This window comes from Drosophila pseudoobscura, chromosome X, assembly GCF_009870125.1.
Source record: "Drosophila pseudoobscura strain MV-25-SWS-2005 chromosome X, UCI_Dpse_MV25, whole genome shotgun sequence".
Lineage (NCBI taxonomy): Eukaryota > Metazoa > Arthropoda > Insecta > Diptera > Drosophilidae > Drosophila > Drosophila pseudoobscura.
In genome coordinates, this window is record NC_046683.1 from 51,660,328 (window position 1) to 51,682,336 (window position 22,009).

Sequence of the window (22,009 nt, forward strand, 5' to 3'; positions counted from 1 at the left end):
TAGCCCGATCTGGGCGTGCGAGGGCTTCCTGTGTACGGAAAGATTTCCTGATCTGATGGAGTCCATATCAAGGACCCAGGATCAAAGATATTTTCATTAGACATATATATCTTGGTTTCTTCCCTATTTGTGGTCCGATTGGGACAAGCGATGGAATCGCATCGCATCGGAATAGCATCCTTGATCTTGTGTTCTCCTTTGTTTGTGGACCGATCGGGGCGTGCCATGGGCCGACGTGATCAGGAAAATGTCCTTGATCCTTCGGTAAGGACTCCAACGATCACAAGCGAAAGCCAAGCTTTTTCGGCTATTTGGGGCCCGAACCGGACGTGCGCCGGCTTTCTGTAATCGAAAAAATGTCCCTGATTTAATGGAGGCCTTATCAAGGACCAAGGATCAAGGATATTTTCTCCAGTCTTATATATCTTGTTTCCTGTGATCGAAAAGGTGTCCCTGATCTGACGGAGTCCCTATCAAGGATCAAGGACTTTTCCTCAATCAAAAATATTTAGTTTTCTCCGCTATTTGTGAACCGATCTGGGTGTGCATCGCCTTGTTGTAATCGGGATGGTTTCCCGGAAAAGAGATACAGCAGTTTTTTTAATAGTTTTATCCATCAAAGCTTAGCTTAGTACAAATAAACAAACAAGTGGAAAATATTTGTATCTACTATCGAATTATATGTACGCTTATATCCTTAAAGCTAACAACAACGAGATCTATCTAGAGTCAGTAGCCCGCGTAGCTCCTCCCTTGATAGCCATAGTCAAAGTCCTTGTCGTCGGTGGCCAGGTCGAAGGATGACGATAGCTTGTTGTGTTCGGATCTTGCAAGGGGTGCGCTTCTGTCCTGCTGGGATTGGACTCGGCTTATCTCGAATTGGATAGGACGACTTTTGGCGGTGGGAAGTCGGAAACGACTCGGTTTATGGCAAAGCGAAAGGGTACATATGTAAGTCCTCTGTGAAAAAAGATATATTTTAAAATATGACCACAATTATATATTGATTCGCTTACGCGTTTTGAAGCTGTAGTCCATCGTTTGATTCGGCGGCGTATGAATGGGTGTCAAGGCTGGCTCATGATGACGCGGCGGTAGCCGAACTCATTCTATGAATAAGTTAAAGATATATTGTCAGTACAAGGATATTACTAATTTGTATTTATATGTACAGGTATGGCTTGCGAAGACTTTGGAAATGATGCTTTGACTGCGAAGTGCCTAATAATTATCTACGCAACTAATCCCGCAGAGCTAGTTGAGTTAATGGAAATACTGTAAAAATCAAATTAAATATCACTTTAATACAAAATTTGTAAAACCATTTAGTACGCTTAATCACTTTTTTTTTTTTTTTTATAACTTCTTATGTTGTCATATCTGGGCCGTCGATGTCTCCTTGTGAAATATTCACAGCCCTGTTGAAATTTTGGTAATGTCAGTTTGGCAGATATATAGAGGGCAGATACACCACAAATTCGCCATAATCTAGCCGATTGAAAATTTTCTAAGATCGCCACTAACGAAACAGACGGCCGAACAGTCGGACGGAGAGACGTACTTGGCTATATTGCCAATTCACGCTGAATAAAATCATTGAAAGTCATCCGACATTTTCTTAACTTTAATAACTTAGTTTTAATTAATAATATAGATATGCATTTAGTAATACATAATAGAAAAAGAAAAAGACAAATTTTGATCGCTAACAACGAGTATTTTCCTATCCCAAGGCACATCCTTGCAACCCAATGCCATATGCAATCATTTTCTTATTTACAATCAATTCCCACACCCTTGCCAGCATCTCAACTTTGATTTTCCCCACTCAGCACTCACTCGCTCAAACCTGCCCACACTTTCCTGGCCAACTGCAAGCACTCGTCGTTATTGCCGTCTCAATGCATTCGATGGCATGGAACAGGAAAATCCTCAAGCACCTTGACTGTCATTTGCCATGCATGGGAACTGTCCAACCTCACGGTACAAGCCATCATGCGCAGCTGCTGCTTCTGCCGCTGCTTCTGCTTCTGTTGGCTGTGACCTTAGACGAGTGTCATAACTCAAAATGCTTCGGTCTGTGGGTCCTGTCTGGTTTCGGCATTATGCAATGGCTGCCTGTGCAGCCATTTAAAAAAAAATTCAATTGTATATACAATTCAATTTTTGTGATCAACAACGCCCACACTGACAGCCCGCGGGGAAATGGAGCGAGTGGGGCGTCACAAAGCACTTTGATGTGACACGAAATTGAGGGATGTGCGTCACAGCCATAGCAAGGAAGAGAACAAATGAAGTCCAGCCAACCCAGCTGTATCCATGTTTCGGCTGAAACCACAGTCATTGTGCTGTCGCTGTGGCTGTAGATGTAGCTTACCCAACAAATGGCAGCAATGATCGCGTTAATTAAGCATGAGTTTAATAACACACTCAAATGAATAGGAAGACTGACAGCAGAGCATCCCCTGGCTTGGACCTCGGGGCCATCAATCAAAGAGATGACAACGGAAATTTTGTTTGGCAAATAAATCATAAAAAAAATATGATAACAATCGAGGCAAGCATTGGCCCCGTCCCCTCCCTGGCATTGTCCTGGCTGCGGTAGAGGCTGCGCCTAGTTTTGTGTCGGGTCTGTGTGGGCCTCTGGTTGTGGTGTGCGACTATGTGTTGGTGGTTTTTGTGGTTTTCTGTTAGCCTCGAGAGCCTTACCTGAACCAACACATTGCCACACACACCCACCCACACACACACACAAAAAACACCGGAAGTAGGTGCGGCAGTTTAACGGGAAGTGTGGTTCACTGCTTGGTCCATGGCTCTTTCACTCGCTCTCTTTCTCTATTCACCTGTCTCTATCCCTATCCCTGTCCCTGTCCTTGGTATGTGTATACGTGTGTGCGCAGGTGTAAGTGGTTCTGTGCAGTTGTAGTGGTGTTTCATTATAAGCTCAACGGCACTTAGCACACATTTAAGCCGCTTTTCCCCGATTTTCCCCTGTTGTTCACGCCTTCTCCAACTGCTCTTCAGACCTTTTTCCGAGACCTTTTTCTGTTGTTTGCCGCCCTTCATATCTGCGACACCACCCTACTGCGCCCCACCCCACACATGCGTTTGATGTCGCCCCTTAACTGAATTATGCACACAAGTTTCGGGGGCATGCCTCATCCGTTTTGGCCTTTTGCCCAGCTCCAGTTTTAGTTCCAATTCCGGGCGACTGCTCGACTGCTCGGCTGGAGGCCTCTCTCTCAGTGTTGGCACACGCTTTCATTATGCAATTATTGCATTTTTAATTTTTGTGTCGAGTCATTTAAAATAATTGTGCGAACACTTTGTGACAACAGTGCGACAGGGCTGGGCGAGAGGGACTCCTTTTTTGGCTTACACAACCTTTGGCATGGAACAGGGACAGTCAACAAGTTGCTTTTCCTGCTTGTCGCCTGTATATGTTGTTGGAAAAGGGGGAATTTAGTAATTTATGCTATTAATTTAGAGGAAAACATAAGCGAGCCATTCATTTACCGGGAATTCGCATACATATAACCATTTAAGGACAATTAAAACATCGTAAAAGTGCCTTAATTATAAAATTGGGAAGTGGGATAGAGAGGAACTTTCCAGTTAAAGTTTAAGCTCAAACTGAGCCCATACCAAGCCATTGACCGGTGAGACAGAGACAGCCTCCAACCCATTAACCTTTCGGATTAATGGATTGACAGAATCCATTTGTCTGGTGATTCGTTGCATTTGATATGGCTGGACGCGTTATCTGCCTAATTGTATTAGGTGGCTGCCTGCGATTATGCCGACATCCCGATTTCCCCTATTCGATCACTCGGACACGAAATAAGCGCATTATAACGCTTCACATAACGCCGACCCGTCAACCGCAAATTATGCATTGCAATTACACGAACGCGAATGCAATGAGGCGATATCAATTCGAGTCAGACATCTTACATACACACACAAGGACAGGCCCCACTTTAACGTACAGACCCTGCTAAAGGAACCGCCTAAACAAAATGGCTTAATTGTTGGGCACACGCCTTCCACGCGCACTCCCCCCGCCCCACAGCGCAAATACGGCAAATACAGCAAATGTACGCCTCAACAAGTTTGCAGAGGTAACAAAAAATCAATAGGCCTCAAAAAGAAAAGGGACGAGAAGAGCAGAGAAGAAAGAAAGCAAAAGTGGAATGGAAGGAGGGCACACCATATTAATTGGCCGTTTCAGCGTTACGCCAAAAATGCTGAAAATACTTTCACGCTCGTTTCAAGGCAAGGAAGCAAAAAAGGTAGGGCAAGGAGTATATGTGAGTACGAGTATATTCGATGCCACGTGCCCGGGTATCGTGGTTCCCTTTCACGTTGTCCTCATCTAATGGGAGCCGTGCACGCAAGCCCCAGAAGCTCCACACGGAGTCGGAATTGGAGTTGGAGTTGGAGTTGAGGCCTGGGCCTGAGCCTGAGCCTGAGTTGCTGCCAAAAGACAAGCATCTTGAGGTCCTTACTCGTCGGATTAGCCAAACACAAGTGTACACACAAACAAGGATATATACACCTTGTGTATATTTAACTTTTCAACTTGGAATTGTCCTGGGAATGGGCATGGGCATGGGCCTGTGCGGAGACCGGGGCCAGCTGCCGACTTTGTAGCTGAATTTATGCTTGTTACAGATTTCTTGGCTGTCGGTCAAGGCTGCCACAATAACGCACCTGGGGGCCGCAGTCCTGGCTACTGTTTCCAGGGTCCTCCGGCTCCGGTAGCTGCTTGTAAATTTATGCCCATAAAAATGCACAAAAAGGAAGCGGAAAATGTGTTGTGTAAAAAGGACGACGCTGGAAATAAAATCAACAATAAATTTTGCATGCAGCCACATTACGAAACAATGGCCAACAGGAATCCCCCTTTATACGGGCGTTCGCGTAAGCGTGGGAGTGGGCATGGAAGTGGGCGTTAGCGTGGGTGGGTGCTGCAATTGGTATTTTTATTGCGTGTTCAACACGGCGTATGCGTAATATACGCGAATGCCTGGCTTGCTTGGTCGCAGCCTTTCATAGCTCTTTTGACTTATGCCTCCATAAAATGCCATAAAATGAAATTAAATACGCGAAATGCAATGCAAGAGACATTTTTTATACACACAGAAATTCCGCTCTGCACCCACATTGATTGGCATTTCTATCAAATTTTTTGACATTTATGCCGCGTGCGCCTCTTGTTAGGCCTATACCCGAACCCGCACAGACAGCCAGCCAGCCAGTCGATTGACAGCCGGACTCTACTCCAAGCCAAACCAGTCCAATCCGATCCCCAAATGATTCATACGCTGCTCGCCAGGATTTATGGCCAACCCTTTTTGGGTAATCGATTCAGAAACAATGACCATTTCCCTTTCTGTTAGCTGGTACAATTTTTATTAGCAAAGCATTTGATGCCTGCCGGCGGAGACATTTTCATTCGGTTTCAGAAGATGGCGTAGATGGCGGGGTGCTCCCACCCCCGCGAATTTAAAGCCTCTTTCAGGGGAATTTTTATGTTTATGGATTGCTGGGCTGGCACTGGGACTGGTGCTGGGGCTGAGGCTGGAGTCTGCTACGTGAGGCACATCAAAGTAACCAGGCGGTCCGCCCACTTTTTATGCTCGAAACAACGTCAAACGTTGATGAGGTGAGGGTGAGAGTGGAGCTGTTGCTGAAGATGGAGATGGAGCTGGATAATGGCTGAGAATTGGGGTTGACATGGGACGCTGCCCGATGCTGCTCTGTCGCATCTGTTGATTAAGCTTTTGCCTAGGCCGAGCACGACCTGGAGTCCTGCACGGGTCCCACTTTTGTCATCATTAATCAACTGCCGACAAGGCGAATTGACAAAGCCAAAGGAATGTGAGCAAATTGTTGAGCAATGCCAAGGGGATTGGGAATGGGAATGAAAATGAAAACGGAAATGGGAATGAGCGCTGTTCATCATTCTCTCTTTCTGTCTCCCTGAATGTGTCTCCATACGGGACATAGAGGATACTCGGGCTTGTCTCCTGAATTACAAATAACAAAGAGTCAACACATTGACACTTGATTTTGCACTGCACTGCACAGCTGAGTCTGATTAGAATCCACACTCGCTTCACAGCTCTGAACTTGAAACGGAGAAGACAGACAGATGGCAGCCTGGGGACAAGTTATCTAACGATAACGCCTTTGTAAGCCGCCACAAGCCATTTCAAATCAAACGCCCTGAATGCAGCAACAATTACATAAACTTAATAACTTGATAGCCAAAGAGATAAACCGAGAAGGAGCTAAAGGAGCTGAAGGAGCTGCAGTAGCCGGAACTGGCCCTGAGCCAGAGCCAGAGCCAAAGCCAGAGCCTGGATCTGGACCTGAGTAAGGGCGAAAAGAGCTAACAAAATGCCCACTGGCTGAGGGGGGGCGATGCCCATGTCTGTTTGGACTCATTCCCAATTACAATTTCAGCCTGGGGGCCCTTTTCGGACCTTCGGTTGCACACAATTTTATGGCCGCAAACAATTTGCCAACATTTCGTAAACTTTCAATGCAAAAGCCGGGCAGGTCGAAGCAGGAACCAGGAGAATAACGAACGGCAGCAGAAGCTTTTAAGGATGTCGGTTGGTCGGCTGGCCGCTGGGCGGCTGGGTGACTGGTTTGTTGCTGGGTAAATACACTCCACTTATTACAACACTTACAACTGTAAACGAGCGAATGGCCCAAGGCTCGATTTGACTTTGGGCTGATTCTGACTCTGGGATGGTTCTTTTTGCCCAGGCCAGGCCACAGAGCTCGGCCATGAATATTGTAAACAGGCGAGTAACTTAATGGAAATTCAAAGGCTGAAAGACCAAAAAGAGTGGAGTAGCCCTCGGAGGGAATTAACCTAAAGCAGCTATGAAATGACAAGACTCTGCTCCACTTCACCTGAGGATTGAGGAGCGAGTGTAGATGGAGATGGAGGTGGAGCCTGATCAATCATAGATAATATATATGTACATATACATTTCAGTCGGTACCGTGCCGCTGCGACAGCAGAGCGGAAATAACTCATACGAGTACATAGTATAGTTGTACGCACATACTCGTATACTCTTGCATATCCGCATAAAAAATGTATGTTTTTAAAATGTGTAAACTGACAGGAGGAAGTGAAGGAGTGAAGCTACATGCACTGTGTGGGTGTGAGTGTGTACGCGTGTGACGGAGTATCTATGCAAATGAGCTGCAAAGTATGCAATGAAAGCCTGATTAGCATATTGCGTATACGTCATGTGGTGTAGCGTGAAAAATGTGCAAATTGTAAATGCTTAAAGCGGAAAGCCAAGCGGTGGGGCACACTCGCTGATAAACAGTTATACGAGCAGATAGAAGTGGAATATTACGATAGGAGATCCACAGCCCATTTTCCTACACTTCAACTTCTCATTTTTGAGCAGAGACACACAAGAAGAAAAGGGAAAAGACATATTACGCATACGCCACATGTTACTCGGAAAAATTCCAACAATCCCATACTCACCAAACGAACGTCAAAAACATTTGCAAACTAATTTAGAAACTATTTGGAAACGTTCCTTCTCCATTGCCAAGCCACAAAATGTGGCACTTCAACGCAATGAGTCGGCAGGAGACCCAGGATAATCATTTACAGCAATCACAACAATGCCACCAGACAAAGCCAGGGCCAACAACACCACATATGTGAGCCATTTCCCAGGGCAGACACAGACACAGACAGAAGGGAACCACACACACAAAAGTGGTACACAGCCACATAGCACAGAGAACGCAGAGAACACAAAAAAAATAAATAAAGTAGAAAAGAGAAAAATCCCAAACAAAAAGTTGTGTTGCGTGTGTGTATGCCCTTTGTGGCCATAATTTATAGACTATCTGCCAAAATATTCCAGCTGAACCATAAAGATTCAATTTCACAAGCAATTTATATGGCTGAAACCCCTTAGCACCCCGGCACCCCAACCACCTTCTCATCCTAGGGCTGGCTGGGGAGTGTGTCCGTCCGTACGAATCTCCCTCCCTTCCCGGTCCGGCTGCACAAATGAGCAACATGCTCAGACCACAGAGTGTTATTTATGCCCTGGAAATCACGTGGCCGAACCCAAAATCTTCCATGTCCAAATTAGTTTTGAATGGAAAATTCCTGGCAGTGAGGAGCCCTGGCCCGGACTATGCTGTCTATGGGATCCCTTGCTCGCTCTATTAATGTGTACCAAGCTGGTGTAAATTGAATTAAAATGATTATATTTCGAGGCAAACACAAACAGGAGTAGCAGCAGCATCCCAGGCACATTCACATGCACTTGCATATGCACATGCGAACGGCCACGTGCAAAAGTTTAATTAAATAGTATTTTATTCCTTTCGCTGTGTCCCGCTTATGCGCATAACTCGTGCATAAGTTGCACCCGTTCTAGCCGTCACTTAACTCCACTCCACCCAACCCGAAGCCAGCTCATTTTCCTCGGCTGGGAGCAGAAAAGTTTTAATTTGTTGACTTAACCGCAGTTACAGTTACTGGCCCCAGTACAGCGGCCCAGTAGAGCGGCCCAGACCCAGACCCGGACGCAGACCGAGCATAACTTTGCCTCACGCAACTTAACATGCATATCTCGTTGGATTGCGGAGCGGATCCCATGGGGGCACGAACAGGAGCATCACCAGAAACAGGAACAGGGATAGAAGCTACAGCTGAAGCCGGCGGCAACGGCAGCGGCAACAGCAGTAACAGCTCCACTTTCAACTTCCATTTGCAGCTGCCTCTCTGCTTCTCTGGCTCCTTTTCGCTTATCGGCTGCTGCACACGCAGCTGCAACGTTTTTGCATGTTTCTGACTTTTTGCTACAGCAACAGCACCCGTACCCGGGCCAGCACTCGCACCCGGGACTGGCTACAGCTCCATTCCAGCTTTGGCTATAGCTCCAGCTCCTGCTTAGCCATAAATATGCAGCTTAAAATGGCTTTCGACTAGCGGCTTTCGGCTTGCGGTTTACGTGGCGTATGATTGATGCCTCTTTGGCGATTCTCTCCCGCTGTTCGGGCTGCTCGGGCTGCTGTTCTGGCTGTCTGCCCGCCTGCCTGCTTGCCCGACTGCCCGCCTGCTGTTGGTATTGCTGTAGTTATCCTCATGGTTGTCAGGCTGTTGGGCCATTAGGCAGCATTAAGTGGAAAGCGAGTAAGAATGCTAGAGTGAAGCATACTCCTCGACTCCTTAATGACATGCTGACTATTTCAGGGGAACCCACCCCAGAGTGTCTGCCACTCTTTCAATTATATCAGCAATAATGCAGGTTTATTGCGCATACGCCGTGTCAGCTACAGAACTGTCATAGAACTTCGCTGCAGCGCATACAAATTGTTCCATATAATCACCAAATAAAATCAAAGTGAAAGAAGTGAAAGAGATACTCGTCGTACCAACTGTCGCCTGCATAAAGTAAAATTATTAAATATTTATTCTTTTCCCATAGAGTGTATTTATTTGGCTTGTTCGCCAGTGAGTCTATCAATTATGCATTGCACTCTGCGAATTAAATTTTAATTAATTATTAACCATTAACAGTCATCAATTGCTGGATCGGCTGCTGCAGAAATGCGAAATGCGGATGATAATGGACATGGGAAATGGGAAATGAGAGCGACATAAAAACCGAAACTCCGCGCAATGCCAACAATTTTCACGCTCTAATCAATCTTCGCGCTGTGGCCCTAAAGGATTTGCCAAAAGTCACTCACTCGTCACTTATGCTAAATTAACAAAAAGCGAAATCCAGCAGGAAGGTTCTCGATGGCTGTCGCAGAACCAAAACCAACATAACTTGAGGGATAGTTTTCCCTTTGCACATTTGTTTGAGCTTTCCTCCTCAGCTTTTTGCAGCTTCTTTCTTTTCTGTGCTACTTAGCCATGTCTGAAATTTGAATTGGATTGGTTGGAATGGAAATGGAAATGGCAACGGAATGGGACTATATGCGATGGTATGGTATATAGAAGGGTAGAGCAATCTAGCTGGCTGCCCTCAGGGCCATGTTAGATATTCATTTTTGTATTTAATTCCCAAAAGAGTTCCGCCTTCCGCCTAGAATCTCGATGTGCCTCCATTGCAAGTGCTTCTTTTGTTTGAGCTGGAAACGACGATCAAATGTCAATTTAATTGAAAGAAATTGTCATTGCAAATGCCATTTGATGGAGTCAATGCTGGGTCTAAGGCTTTGATGGCCTTCTGTCCGGTGGGGACAGAATCGCCCTCTATTTTTGGGCGATTCAGGGTACGAGTCCCCCAAAAGCGATAAAAAGTCAGTCTGAGTTTCGTTTGCTGTCGAAATGTCTGCCACATTCATTAGACGGCATCATTGTTGGTTGCCTCACAACAATGTTGCAGCAAATGAATGAGTGAATGAATGAATGAATGAGTGAGTGAGACCAGTGAGAGAGGTGGCTGGTAGCAAGGGAATGAATGCAAAAGCACTGCGCATTGGGCGACGACAATGTTTTCAATTCGTTACAAAACGTGCACTTGCCAAGCACCGAGTTACAGCATCAGCAGCATCATCAGCAGCAGCAGCAGCAGCACGATTCCCTCAAGCATTCCCTTCTGCACTATTTGAATACCCTTTCGAGGGGTATTATGATATTTGACAGCTGGGAAACCAGCCTGAAAAGTCTAGCAGATACTCGTACTCGCATATACATATATCTGGACGAATATACTCATACCTTTTATTATGGATGGTCAAGAAACGATCTCTTAAAAACAAAGGGTACCGAAAGCTTCGGTCCAGAGCTATCCATTCTTGCCACTCTTTCCGCTCCCTCGTATATGTGTCTCCCTCACTCTTTCTGACAGTCACGTGCTCCATTTGGAGCAACGCCATTTCAAACCGGCTAATCAGTCAAATTCCTCCAGGCAGCTAGCTCTCCATTTGCCTGTCTTTTTCCCTCCCACTCGATGCTGAAACAGAAATACATAGAAACAAAAGCATCGCTCGAGTTTCAGCTAAAGCGAAGTTTTTCATTCATTTAATTGTTGGCCATGTAAATCCCCGCCAGCAAATTTATAGCGGCAGGTGTGATTACAATCGTGTACAACGAGCTTTTGAACAGTCGGGTCTTTCGTTTTCCCATGCCATCCCATTCCACCTCCAATCCCACTCCCACTCCCACTCTGACTACTCACGTCCCCCAGAGGATGCGACTCCGACTCCGCCTCCAGCCTTAAGCTGGCTGGCTGGCTGGCTGGCAAGCAACATCATTTAATGAGTTTAGTTTCGAACTGAAATTCAGTTAATATGCGTCTCATTTATGCATGCTCTGGAGGAGCAACAACAGCAACAGACACAGCCACAGCAAGAAGCGTGATAGAGCGTATAGAGGTAGCAAGATCTCGATACAAATTGTACTTGCCACTTTACCCAAATGAGTTGAGTTGAGTTGAGTTGCGTTGCGTTTCGTTTCGTTTCGCTTCTTATCTACCGTACGACAATGGACTCATCTCTGGCTCCTCTTCATTATCTCTGTACATATATCTCTGCCTCTGCAAGCAGGCACACATGAGGGGCTTATCTTTTATTACCATGTTTTCATTAGGCTTCTCTTTGCTCCTCGCTGCTCGCTCCTTGCTGCTATTCGCTCTTGTTGCCTTGAGTTAAGCTCCACAGGCTGTGTCTGTGCGTGTTCCGGAGCGTGGAAAGCGACATCCACTAAAATAATGCAGAACAGACCCGAACCGGCTGCACCACTAATGAAATAGAGTTATAGCAGACATACACACACACACACACGAACCCAGCTAACTTGGCTCTAATTATGCCAATCAGCAAGGCCCGCCCCGCCTTGGCTCAATGCCCCAATAAAAGACGCCATCAATGTGCAAATTAGTCGTCTGATGGCTAATCAAGCACGGAGGGATTTGACCAGGCCCTCAACTCCAGCTCCTGCTCCAATCATGGCCAGTGCCTGACTTCCTTACAGTCGCGTGTGTGTGTGTGCCACACATAATCTGATTAATAAAGCGATTTGTGCTCAGTAGTGATTAGCAATATTTTCCATAATTAGAAGCCATTAAGTCGGACTTCGAGCCACGTCGAAGCCGGAAAGTTAATCAAAAAAATCAGCAGCCAGAGTAATCCAATAGTATCCCCGACTGACAGTGAATCAATGCTCCAGGCAGGTCGATAAAGTTTTGATTAAACTTTACCAAAGAGATATCCAGGGAATTTTCTCACTAACTATCTTCTATGTTCCATGTTCTATGTTCTTTTTGGGGTAAATATTCGCTGGCTATCCATCCAAACAGCATAAACCGAAATACCTTTCTTAGAGTGGGCCAAGACATATTCAAAGTTGTGTCGGTTTCCACGGCTGCTCAGGAGTAACCGCAGCTTAGAAGCGAAGACGAGCGACCGAGACCATTGGCAGCTCCGCGGAGAGTTGGTTGTTCGCCTGTTTAATTTAAACTTGCAACGCAACTAACGACAGTTTTTTAATTAAAATACCAAAGACAAAACGTAAAGCACAAAAATGGAAACAATGGAGCTGGAGCTGGGGCTGGGGCTGGAGCTGGCTGTGAGACAGCGAAAAAGTTGGCAAGAAGTTTCAAAAACTTAAGCACCTGAGAGGTGTGGGCAGGAAGCTGGAGTCGGGAAAGGGAAGGGGAACGGAAAGGGGAACGGGAACGGGAAAGGGCCGGACAGCGTCGGAGACAAGCGTGTTAAAATATTATGAAGCACTTAGGTGAGCTACAAAACGGTACAGTTGTGCTGCCTCCGACTCAGGCTATTGGCCCTGTTCCGGTTTATACAAGCTCCCGTATTTTTCGGGCACCTTTGCCTTTACAAATTCTGCTAAATGAAATGCAGGTTTCCACGGGGTGCTTTTACAGTGAAAGCGATTATAGGAACAGGGCCGCATATCCTAGACTCTTTCTCTATCAGCCCCGCAGTTGCAGACAGGATTGTAACTTTAGTTTATTCATGCCAGAACTAAGCGAGGACCTGGGTGTGGGTATGGGTAGGGCCAGGACCAGGACCAGTGCAAATGAAATTGAGCTGTTTGCCCAGGGAAAACACAGCACACAGCACAAAGTACAATGGAAAACAAAGCAAACGAAAATCAATGGGAGAACTTAAACCCGTTCAATTGGCAAGGTCACGTAGACAAGGCAGAAGTACCCGCCCATTCTGGCCATGGCCAATTTGTTCGCCCCAAACTTGTTTGCATTGCCATTGCCGGCAAGTGGAACGAAAAGGCGGCCCCGGCAGGGCCCGGCCCGGCCCCACTCGATGAATATTTAAACAGGAGAAGGACCAGTCATAGGAAGCTGGATGATGCTGCCCTGCAATGATAATGAAAGCAATTATTTTTTCAAAAAGTGTCCCCAAGTGCAATCTGCCATCGACCACTTGAAGCTGCATTGGCTCTCGAATATCTTGGGCGGAAGTGACTTTTAATTGAACGCCAAATTGCGCAGAGTACGGAGAATCATCTGCGAGTAGATGAGAAATTTCAGTGCTTAATTACCTTCCTCTTCGCGGGCTTCCCAGGCTTCCAGCTGCCTGTGGCGCAGCCAGACAATGTTGATTGTTTTAGGGCCAAAGTTGGTCCCGAAGAATGGCGAATGAGGAAGATTAAGTGCAAGAGTTTTCACAAAATTTCCACAGAATCATAGTGCTAATGGAACAACTTGGCCAGGACAATCAGCGGGGATCCATCTTACATCTATGTCAGGTGAAACATTTGTAGCATTTTGTGTTGCGTCTCCCGAAGCAAACCAAATCAATTGATTATTGAAAACGATGACAAGACTGGTACGGAATGAAAAATTAGCCTGGCTCTGTCTGGGCTAAGCCTTGAGAAAAGCTGCTGAAGTGCATCATCTGTTGGATGCTTGTCCTCGTGGCCCCTGTCCGCATCCACATGTGCAGTGTTCACACTCTCGCCTGCAGCTGCAGCTCCTCAGCTTTCGTTGCCTCTGCACTCCTTTCCTGCAGTCCCGCAGAAGGGAAAAGGACATGCCATTCGTCTCCATGTGTATTTGCCCAAATGACAAATTGCACAAACGTTGTCGCAGTCGTTGTCGTCGCCGTCGTCGTCGTCGTCTCAGTCTGGCTGAGAAGGAAGCCAAAAGCCATTCCATTTCATTCCATTCCCTTCCATTCCGGCAACCAAGCCAAGTCAGCAGCGGAAGTCGACTTGAATGCGCTTCAAAATGCTGTTAAATTATTTTAAAATGTCCTCCCACTCCGTTACACCATCACAATAGGCACTACTTGAGTGTCTGCAATTATTTGAGAGTGCAGCAAAAACCTAACAATGCAATGGAAATTACTTTTCGGGAAAGTGCGAGAGTGCTGGCTAGCAACAGGAAGAACGATAAAATAAAAATAAATTAAAAATGGTTAGGGTCGTTCGGGGCCAATAAATACAAGAAAAAATACATTTCGCCGCACGATTGGCATGTCATGTTATGTCAATCTTTCCGCCAGTCCTCCGCCCGGCCCGAGAGCTACGCGTTGGGCATCCTAAATAAAGCATGATTTCCATGTGACCCCTCACCACGGATGGGTGGGTTGGTTCGAGAGCTATTTTATATGGTCCTCTGTGCATTGTTGTAGCTCTTTTTTATTGGCAAATCCATATGCGCAACAGCAGCAGCCGCATCAGCATCAAACCGTCTGTGGTTCACTTAAATCCATCAAACCCGAACAGCCACCTCCCATCATAATCCCCATGCCCATGCCCGTGCCCGTGCCCTTTGGGTCAGGACAGAAATGTGAAATATTTATACGAGTATATGGATGTATGTGGGGTCACATTGTATGTACTTTTTATATATATGCTATTAAATGCTGACCTGCAGTTTATTGGATTTTTGCGAGTGGCTCACGCAAAGAAGGGGTCAGAAACCACATGGCGTATACGTAATTAGTCATATTTAACATGCGGCCTAATCAAAGCCGATTTACAATTTATATGTCTATCGATATACCATATGTACATACTCGCTTTGTATGTACAAACACAAAAAAGTGTTCTGAAAAGCCCTTCTTAATACGCATTCCATTGGGTAAATGTACCAGAACTAATTGATAGCACTGCAGAGAACTCTTTTTCATTATTATCAGAGTCAACTGTAAAAGAAAATGAACATTTCATGCATGGCTTTTTCTGAGAAATGGATTTCTGGAACACATACACACACACACGTGCAGATGCAGATACAGATAGCGTGCACAGTAATAGAAACAATATCTAATTTAAATTATGGCTGCAATCGACTGAAATATACACATGTACCACATATAAATACATATGTATGTATGTATCTATGTTCCACTCGAGTGGGAGTCTCTGTATGCAAATTATGTTGGAATTTGCATAAAAAGAACAGTCGAGACCAGCTCCAAGTTTAGCTGGGATAATTTAAGGCCTGAATTGTAATTGCTACATCGCAATGATTAAACGATAAACCACACCACCACAAACTCACGCACACTCGCCTATCGGAGGAATAAATACGCATGTGATATGCAAATGAAATGCTATTAACAGGTCGTCTAAGGGTATTTTTTACATCTCATATTTTTCTATATTTTTTTTTATTATACGGATACATACATACATATGTTACGGCGATTAACACGTGAATTGGTACCAAACTTTTTTGTTTGTGGCTGAAATTCAATTGGTTTTTATATTTCATACGCAAAATGATTTGGTTGTGGTTGGCAAAAAAGTTAGACACAGTTAATAAATAAATTAAACTTTTTTCGAACACAATATCATCAACCAAAATACATTAATTAAATGTCTTTGTTCAATATATAGTTTAAATGTTTAACAATTGAGTTATGATTGGAGGCGTTTTAATTTCAGTTTTTATTGCATTTATTTAAGTAGCAAGCTTTTTACATACCTAATATGTATGTATGTATGTATTTTTGCGGGTTCTTTATTATACTATTGTATAACAACCATTATTCAACCATTTTACGGAACACAAGCAAATTGAAATATTTTTTATTCAATTTACAATGGTTTCATCTGCTAAAAAATGTATTAAAAACTTATAAAAAGGCATTAATATCCACAGCAGCATTCTGCATGCACGTGAATGTATGTATGTATGTACATTTGTGCTAGGTATTAGGGGATAATTAAAGGTCCAGACACACTGGGGAATAAGAGTGGCCCGGGGCTAATGTCCAGCGCTTTACGGACGAGTGGCTGAAGCGCTTAAACCGATTGTCACGGCAAAGGGGACAGGACCAGACAGGACCGGAAAGGCCCGAACAGGACCGAATAGGACAGGACACCCTCAACCATGCAAGCACACACACTCGGATAACTCCGCACTCGCATATGTACATATGTATGTATGTGGAAGCTCGAAGAGGCGCGCCGTAACGTATGCAGCAGATTTTAGCAGGATGTCGCTGCAGCTGCAGCTGTTGCGGATAATGCTCTCCTTGTTCTCGTTGCTGTTGCTGTTTTTGTTTTTGTTTTTGTTGTTGTTGTTGTGTCGCTCCTTTTGACTAACTTCCTACGGCCAAAGCTGCCATTGGCAACAGTTCCAATGCATTGCCAAAGATTATTGCATAATTTCCACACAGAGGAGGTGCGGGAAGAGACAGCAGAGAGGAGTACGGAGTACGGAGTACTGTCCCCGACATGGACACCGGCAGACAAAATGAACATCATTTGCAAGTGCGGATTGGACCGGAGGCTGGTTGGTTAGCGGGTTGGCTGGCAGGCAGCTTGAGCTCCACTGGGCAGGCAGCTAATCTTTGCCAAACAACGTTGATAAATCGCCCGGCCAGATAGCCAGCCACCCAGCCATGTAAATACCCTGCTCCGCCCTGATCAGAGAAGTGACCTGGCCAGGCTAGGCCAGGCCACAGTCCAGTCCAGGACCTCGCCTGTCCTCTGCTGTCCGGCCCTAACGCTCTCTCATTAAATTTAATTTGTAGTCGCTTTTTAATTAAAAGCGAACAAAGCATCATTAAAAAATAGTTTGCGCCTGCTAATTTTTAGCATGTGATTTACATAATTCAATTAAAATTAAGTTATGAAACGGACGCACATTTCGCCCAAAATTGTTGGCGAGTGTGGGTGTGGGGCCCAGTACCCAGGGGAATGGAAAATGCGGGATACTGCCGGAATGGGAGTGCGGCAATCCGCTTTGACGTCTCCGGACCTGGACTCTGCTTAGTTATGCAAATTATGAATGAATTGTGTGGGGCGTGGAGTCGCGGAGTCGAGGCGCAGTGGGGTTTTGTTTGTTTGTTGAAGCGGCAAAAATAAATAGCGCAAAAGGAAAGGAAATGACAACTGAAACTGGTTACAGAGGAAGTTGGAGACGGGAAAGGGAAGAATTAAGAGGATGAAGAAAGCATACCCCTAGAATTTGGGAAATGAAAGAAAAGTCGCAGACAAACACATGCAAAATTAAATTTAATCTATAGATTGGTCAAATTTGTTTGGGGATTACCGAAACCAATCCAATATCTACAGAAAAGACAGTATCTAAGCACTTGAATTTGTATTTTGTTTGAACATTACACTATACATACAAGTATGTACCTGCAAAAACATTAATTCCATTTCCCACTCGAGTCCCTTAGGATAATGAGAACTTTATTGCCTTACTTTCTGTACAAACAAATAGCCAGCGTAATCGCAATCTCCATTGTCCAGTCGGCAATTTGACAAGTCGGACATATCCAGAGCTCCAGAGCAGTGCCTGCCAGCAACAATACCAACAAGGGGACACGGTAATGGCTTGGGCCTATCTACGGGCCAATCTGCAAACGCCTCATCGCACTCAACTTTCCCTCCCCTGTGGAGTGCCGCCCAGCACTCGCACGGACACACTCAGACACACACATACTCGAAGTACACTTTGGTGACACAATTTACACTACATTGACAGGCGCAAACAAGATGGAGGAAAGACGTGGTGGGCTGGAGAAAATGTAACGCACTCAATTACTTTTTTATTGTCTTACACACGACCTCGCAAAATTTTGGGCAACATTATCCAGGGGTGGGGGCTAGAAGAGCTGGACAACTTGAGAGCTGGAGCTACTTCTGATGCCAATCAATCTGTGAAATGCTTTCAGCCAAAAGTTTAGCGAGGCACAGAATACGCTTTAATGGAATTCTCGCTTCTTATTTGGTCCTTACAATTCGGTAAATTTCATTACATCAACGGCAGAAAGCAACCAACAGCAACAGCAACGAAAAGGAAAAACTTTTCCACAAATGTACGCACACATACTGTCCTCTCCCCTCCCCTCACTTCCCCGCCGCTCCGATCCCAAAAAAAGAAAAAGAAAAACAGCTAACTTTTCACCAACGCACATAATTCAAGTTAAAGTTGAAAACGAGGGACCACATGGCGAATGAGTATTATCCACGTTATTTGACTATTTGCTGCTAATGCATGTCATAGGAAAAGGACAGACAAGGACTGGGGGGGACTAGGCTGAGGCTGATGCTGAATCTGAGGCTGGGGGATGGGGAATGGGGGGGCTGGGAGCTGGGGATAGGATATGGAAAAGGATATGTTGCCGCAGCTGCAGGTGAAGTGAAAGTTGACAACGCGGCGTCAGCAGAAAATTTCACTTTGCCCTCACGTAACCAACACGCGACGCCCACTATGGTGCTGCTGGTGCTGCTGATGCTGCTGTTGTTGCCACTAAAAGCAAATGCCAGGCAAAAAAACACACCAGCGCAGTCAGGCAGACACACACACACCAGCATAATAAATAAAATATTGAGCTACATAAATTTAAATTTTTCGCGCTGCACTCTCCTCGATTTTCTTTCCATCCCCAGTGAAAAGTTAGTCAGCAGAATCACGACCAGACGCAACGTAAAGAGCAATGGTTGGTGGTTGGGCATTCCCTGGAATGCAGTTGGTCGGACGGGCAACAGCTGGTCACTTTGGCAGCTCTGACATGTTTCCTTAGACAATTTCCAGCTCGAAAGTTTTGCCGGCAAATAGTTGCGGAAAAATTATCGGACAATTGAGAGAAGCGCTCACACACACGCAAACCAGTGGGGGGGGGCGCGGGTTTGTGGAAAATTAATTAGAGCTGCTGCCCCACGACTTCTGGCCAGCTGGCGGAGCAGGTGGTCGGGCCGCTAATTGCGAAATTAATGATCAGACTGCGTGAACTCAAACAATGGCAATGGCTACAGGGCCAAGCCAGAAGCAGAAGCAGCAGCAGCAGCAATCGGTTCTCTGAATCAGGCAGGGACCATCCAGAATTGGCAGCAACAATGGGAACAGTTGAAAAGTTTTAGTTGAGACCGGAAAAGTTGTAAATGGCAATTAGCCGGCGAGAAAGTTGATATGTCTTGGCATACTCGAGCTCGAGCACACGTACTGGCCAGGCCAAGTGGGAAACTGCTCTTTAATATTTATGGAAAGCGAGCGAGCGAGTGGGGAGAGCCAGGACTCCGACTTGGGGGTCCACTTCCTCGCTAATCTTCGCCAAGGCCTGCCTGGCCTGGTCTGGCCTGGCCTTAATTAACGGAAATTCAATGGCTGGCAAATAAGAAATTTGTTAACATTAAAATTACAACAATGGCCAGATGTCAGAGCCAAGAAAGGCCAAGTCCCAGCTCCAGCTCCAGTCCAAGTCAAAGTAATTGTGAGTGCTCCTGTGTCCCAGGTCCCACCACCAGCACCAGTACCAGGACCAAGACCAAGACCAAGACCAGGCTAAATCCTTAGAACAAAACGTTGCCAGTACACAAACAAACACATACATACATACACATACATTTGCACAGAAAGTGATTACAAATGAGGAGCGGCGCGGAATGGTGCCAGGGAATGGTATTGGTATGGAATGCAACAGCAGGAGAACAACAACGGGAGCTGCGACAGGACGGAGCGGGACGGAGCAGGACAGGACAGGACAGGACAGGAGAAGCGCGTAAAAGGAAGTGCGCCCTATGCCATGGGCACTAATTACGCCCGGCGAACAAATGGCAGCGGGAATGCGAATGGGAATGGCAACTGTGGCGACAACGGAAGCTGGAGCTGGCTCTGGCTCTGGCTCTAGCTCTGGCGCAGTCTTGACTTGGTTAACAAAGCGCACGCAACAATAATGGCAAAGAAATGGCAGAAGCTGCTGGAGCAACAGCTACAGCGACAGCCATAGCCACAGCCACGGAACCAGCTCCACGACCAGCAACCAGGAAAAAGATCTCGAATCAAGCTTTAAAAATAATACGAAATATATACAAAACATGATTTAAGAATTTACCATACCTCGGCTGCTGGTGCTGTTGCTGCCGCTGGCCTCCACCGACGTTCTTTGCCAATTTCTGCGCTGCTCCATAAGCCGGAAACCATAAAAAAGCAATTCGTTATTAAAACTGTATAACAGAGAGGCGAAATATCCAATGCGAGCAAAAAGCGACGTCCCAGGCCCACGAATCACGAATCAGGAATGCACTTGTCGAGATCCCCTGCCATATACTTTACATATAGTACACATGTATCTCTTGCTTGATCCGCTCTGCAATTTCAATTGCATGAGCTTAACCTCTCTCTGTGCCCTGCATTTACGACATTTTGCTCTCTTCCAATTTAGCCTCTCACTGGGCTTTTTCTGTCTTCTTATCTTCCTCACGATCGAGAGAGAACCAAGATCAAAGCTTTGCTCTGTTTTCTGTTCTTTGCTACATACTGCTTATTTCGTTCTCTCCAATCGCTCTGGTTAAAGCTCCGTAAAAGCTTCTCTCTAATAAGCTTGGTCTGGTCAAAGTCAATCGGCGACTGGATGTTCTGATTTGAAGAAATTTTAAGTAAACAACTTAAAATTCACATTCGAGTACAAGTATACGAGAAGCAGCAAACTTAGCAGGGGTTTCCATATTCTGCTATAGCCGACATCACAACCAATTTGTGCTACGCTATCCACTGCGGAGAAGAAGGAAAACGCTAGGAAAATATAAAGCGGCAAGAGGAGCTGTACAATGCATATTGATAATGCACATAACAGCCATAAGTAACTGGCATCCTGGCAGACAAACGTGACCCAAGCAGCAGCACAAGAAAATGAAGCAACCAAACAACACATGCGAGTGGGAAAGAGACGGACGGACGCAGCGAGGGAGAGAAGGAGACACAGATAGAGTGGGACAGCAACACCGATGCCGAGCGAAGCAAATGACATGCAAATAAATGAGAACAAAGGGATAAACGAATGGCTGGGCCAGTCGAAGTTGGCATTGCATTTGCCATCGCCATCGCCATCGTCCGTCGCATTTCATGGCATGGAATGGCAAACGAGCCGCATAATTTTTGCCGACTGCACTTTGCGGCCAAGGCGCCGGATACAGCCGCCCTGCTGAGTGCGGGCCCGCGCCCTTGCCTTTCCCCTTCCCCGGCTGACGTTGCTGGAGCTGCAGCTGGAGCTGGAGCTGGTGCTGGTACTCTTGCTTTAATGAAGTATAACGCGACCAAATGAATGGCGTATTAAGAGAACGTCGCCATGCCTTGGCAGGGGATTGAAATGTGAGGATAAATCAAGGTGAGGCTGCTGCTGCGGTAATTTGTAAGTCGCATGGGGACCACCACGATAAGTAGCAGACAATATTTCTCCATTCACGATACTGCCGATCCGCCGCGACCCGTGTGGGCCCCAGACAATAAGCATAAATAACATAAACATGGAATATGGAATATGAAAGATGGAATGTGGAATGACAGATGTAATAGACAGTGAGTGGACTGTATGACAGGAGGACTTCTGTCTCCCTGGACTCTCTCTCTCTCACGCTGCCAATCTCGCAGTTCCTCTTCTCTTCCTCTCCCCAGTTCCTCGTCCTCGTTCTCGTTCTCGGCCTCTGCTGATTAATGCTTGTTTGTTTGCATGGCCGTGTATCACTAATGGAATTCACATGTTGGGACATGACTGATTATGTACACATTAGTCGACTGATTTGCAATTCCAAGTGTGCCCG

General features: G+C 45.8%; 1 long non-coding RNA gene across 2 annotated transcripts; it reads right to left on the reverse strand.

Moving 5' to 3' along the window:
• Positions 1–564: 564 nt before the first annotated feature.
• Positions 565–20,498, reverse strand: LOC26532671 (uncharacterized). Of its 2 annotated transcripts, none has more exons than XR_004470544.1 (3): positions 20,305–20,498; positions 1,017–1,109; positions 565–960 (listed from the first exon to the last, which is right to left on the reverse strand). It is a non-coding gene; the product is annotated as an uncharacterized lncRNA (long non-coding RNA). The 2 variants fall into 2 exon arrangements; XR_004470545.1 differs by having other exon boundaries at positions 566–960; positions 20,310–20,498.
• Positions 20,499–22,009: the final 1,511 nt, after the last annotated feature.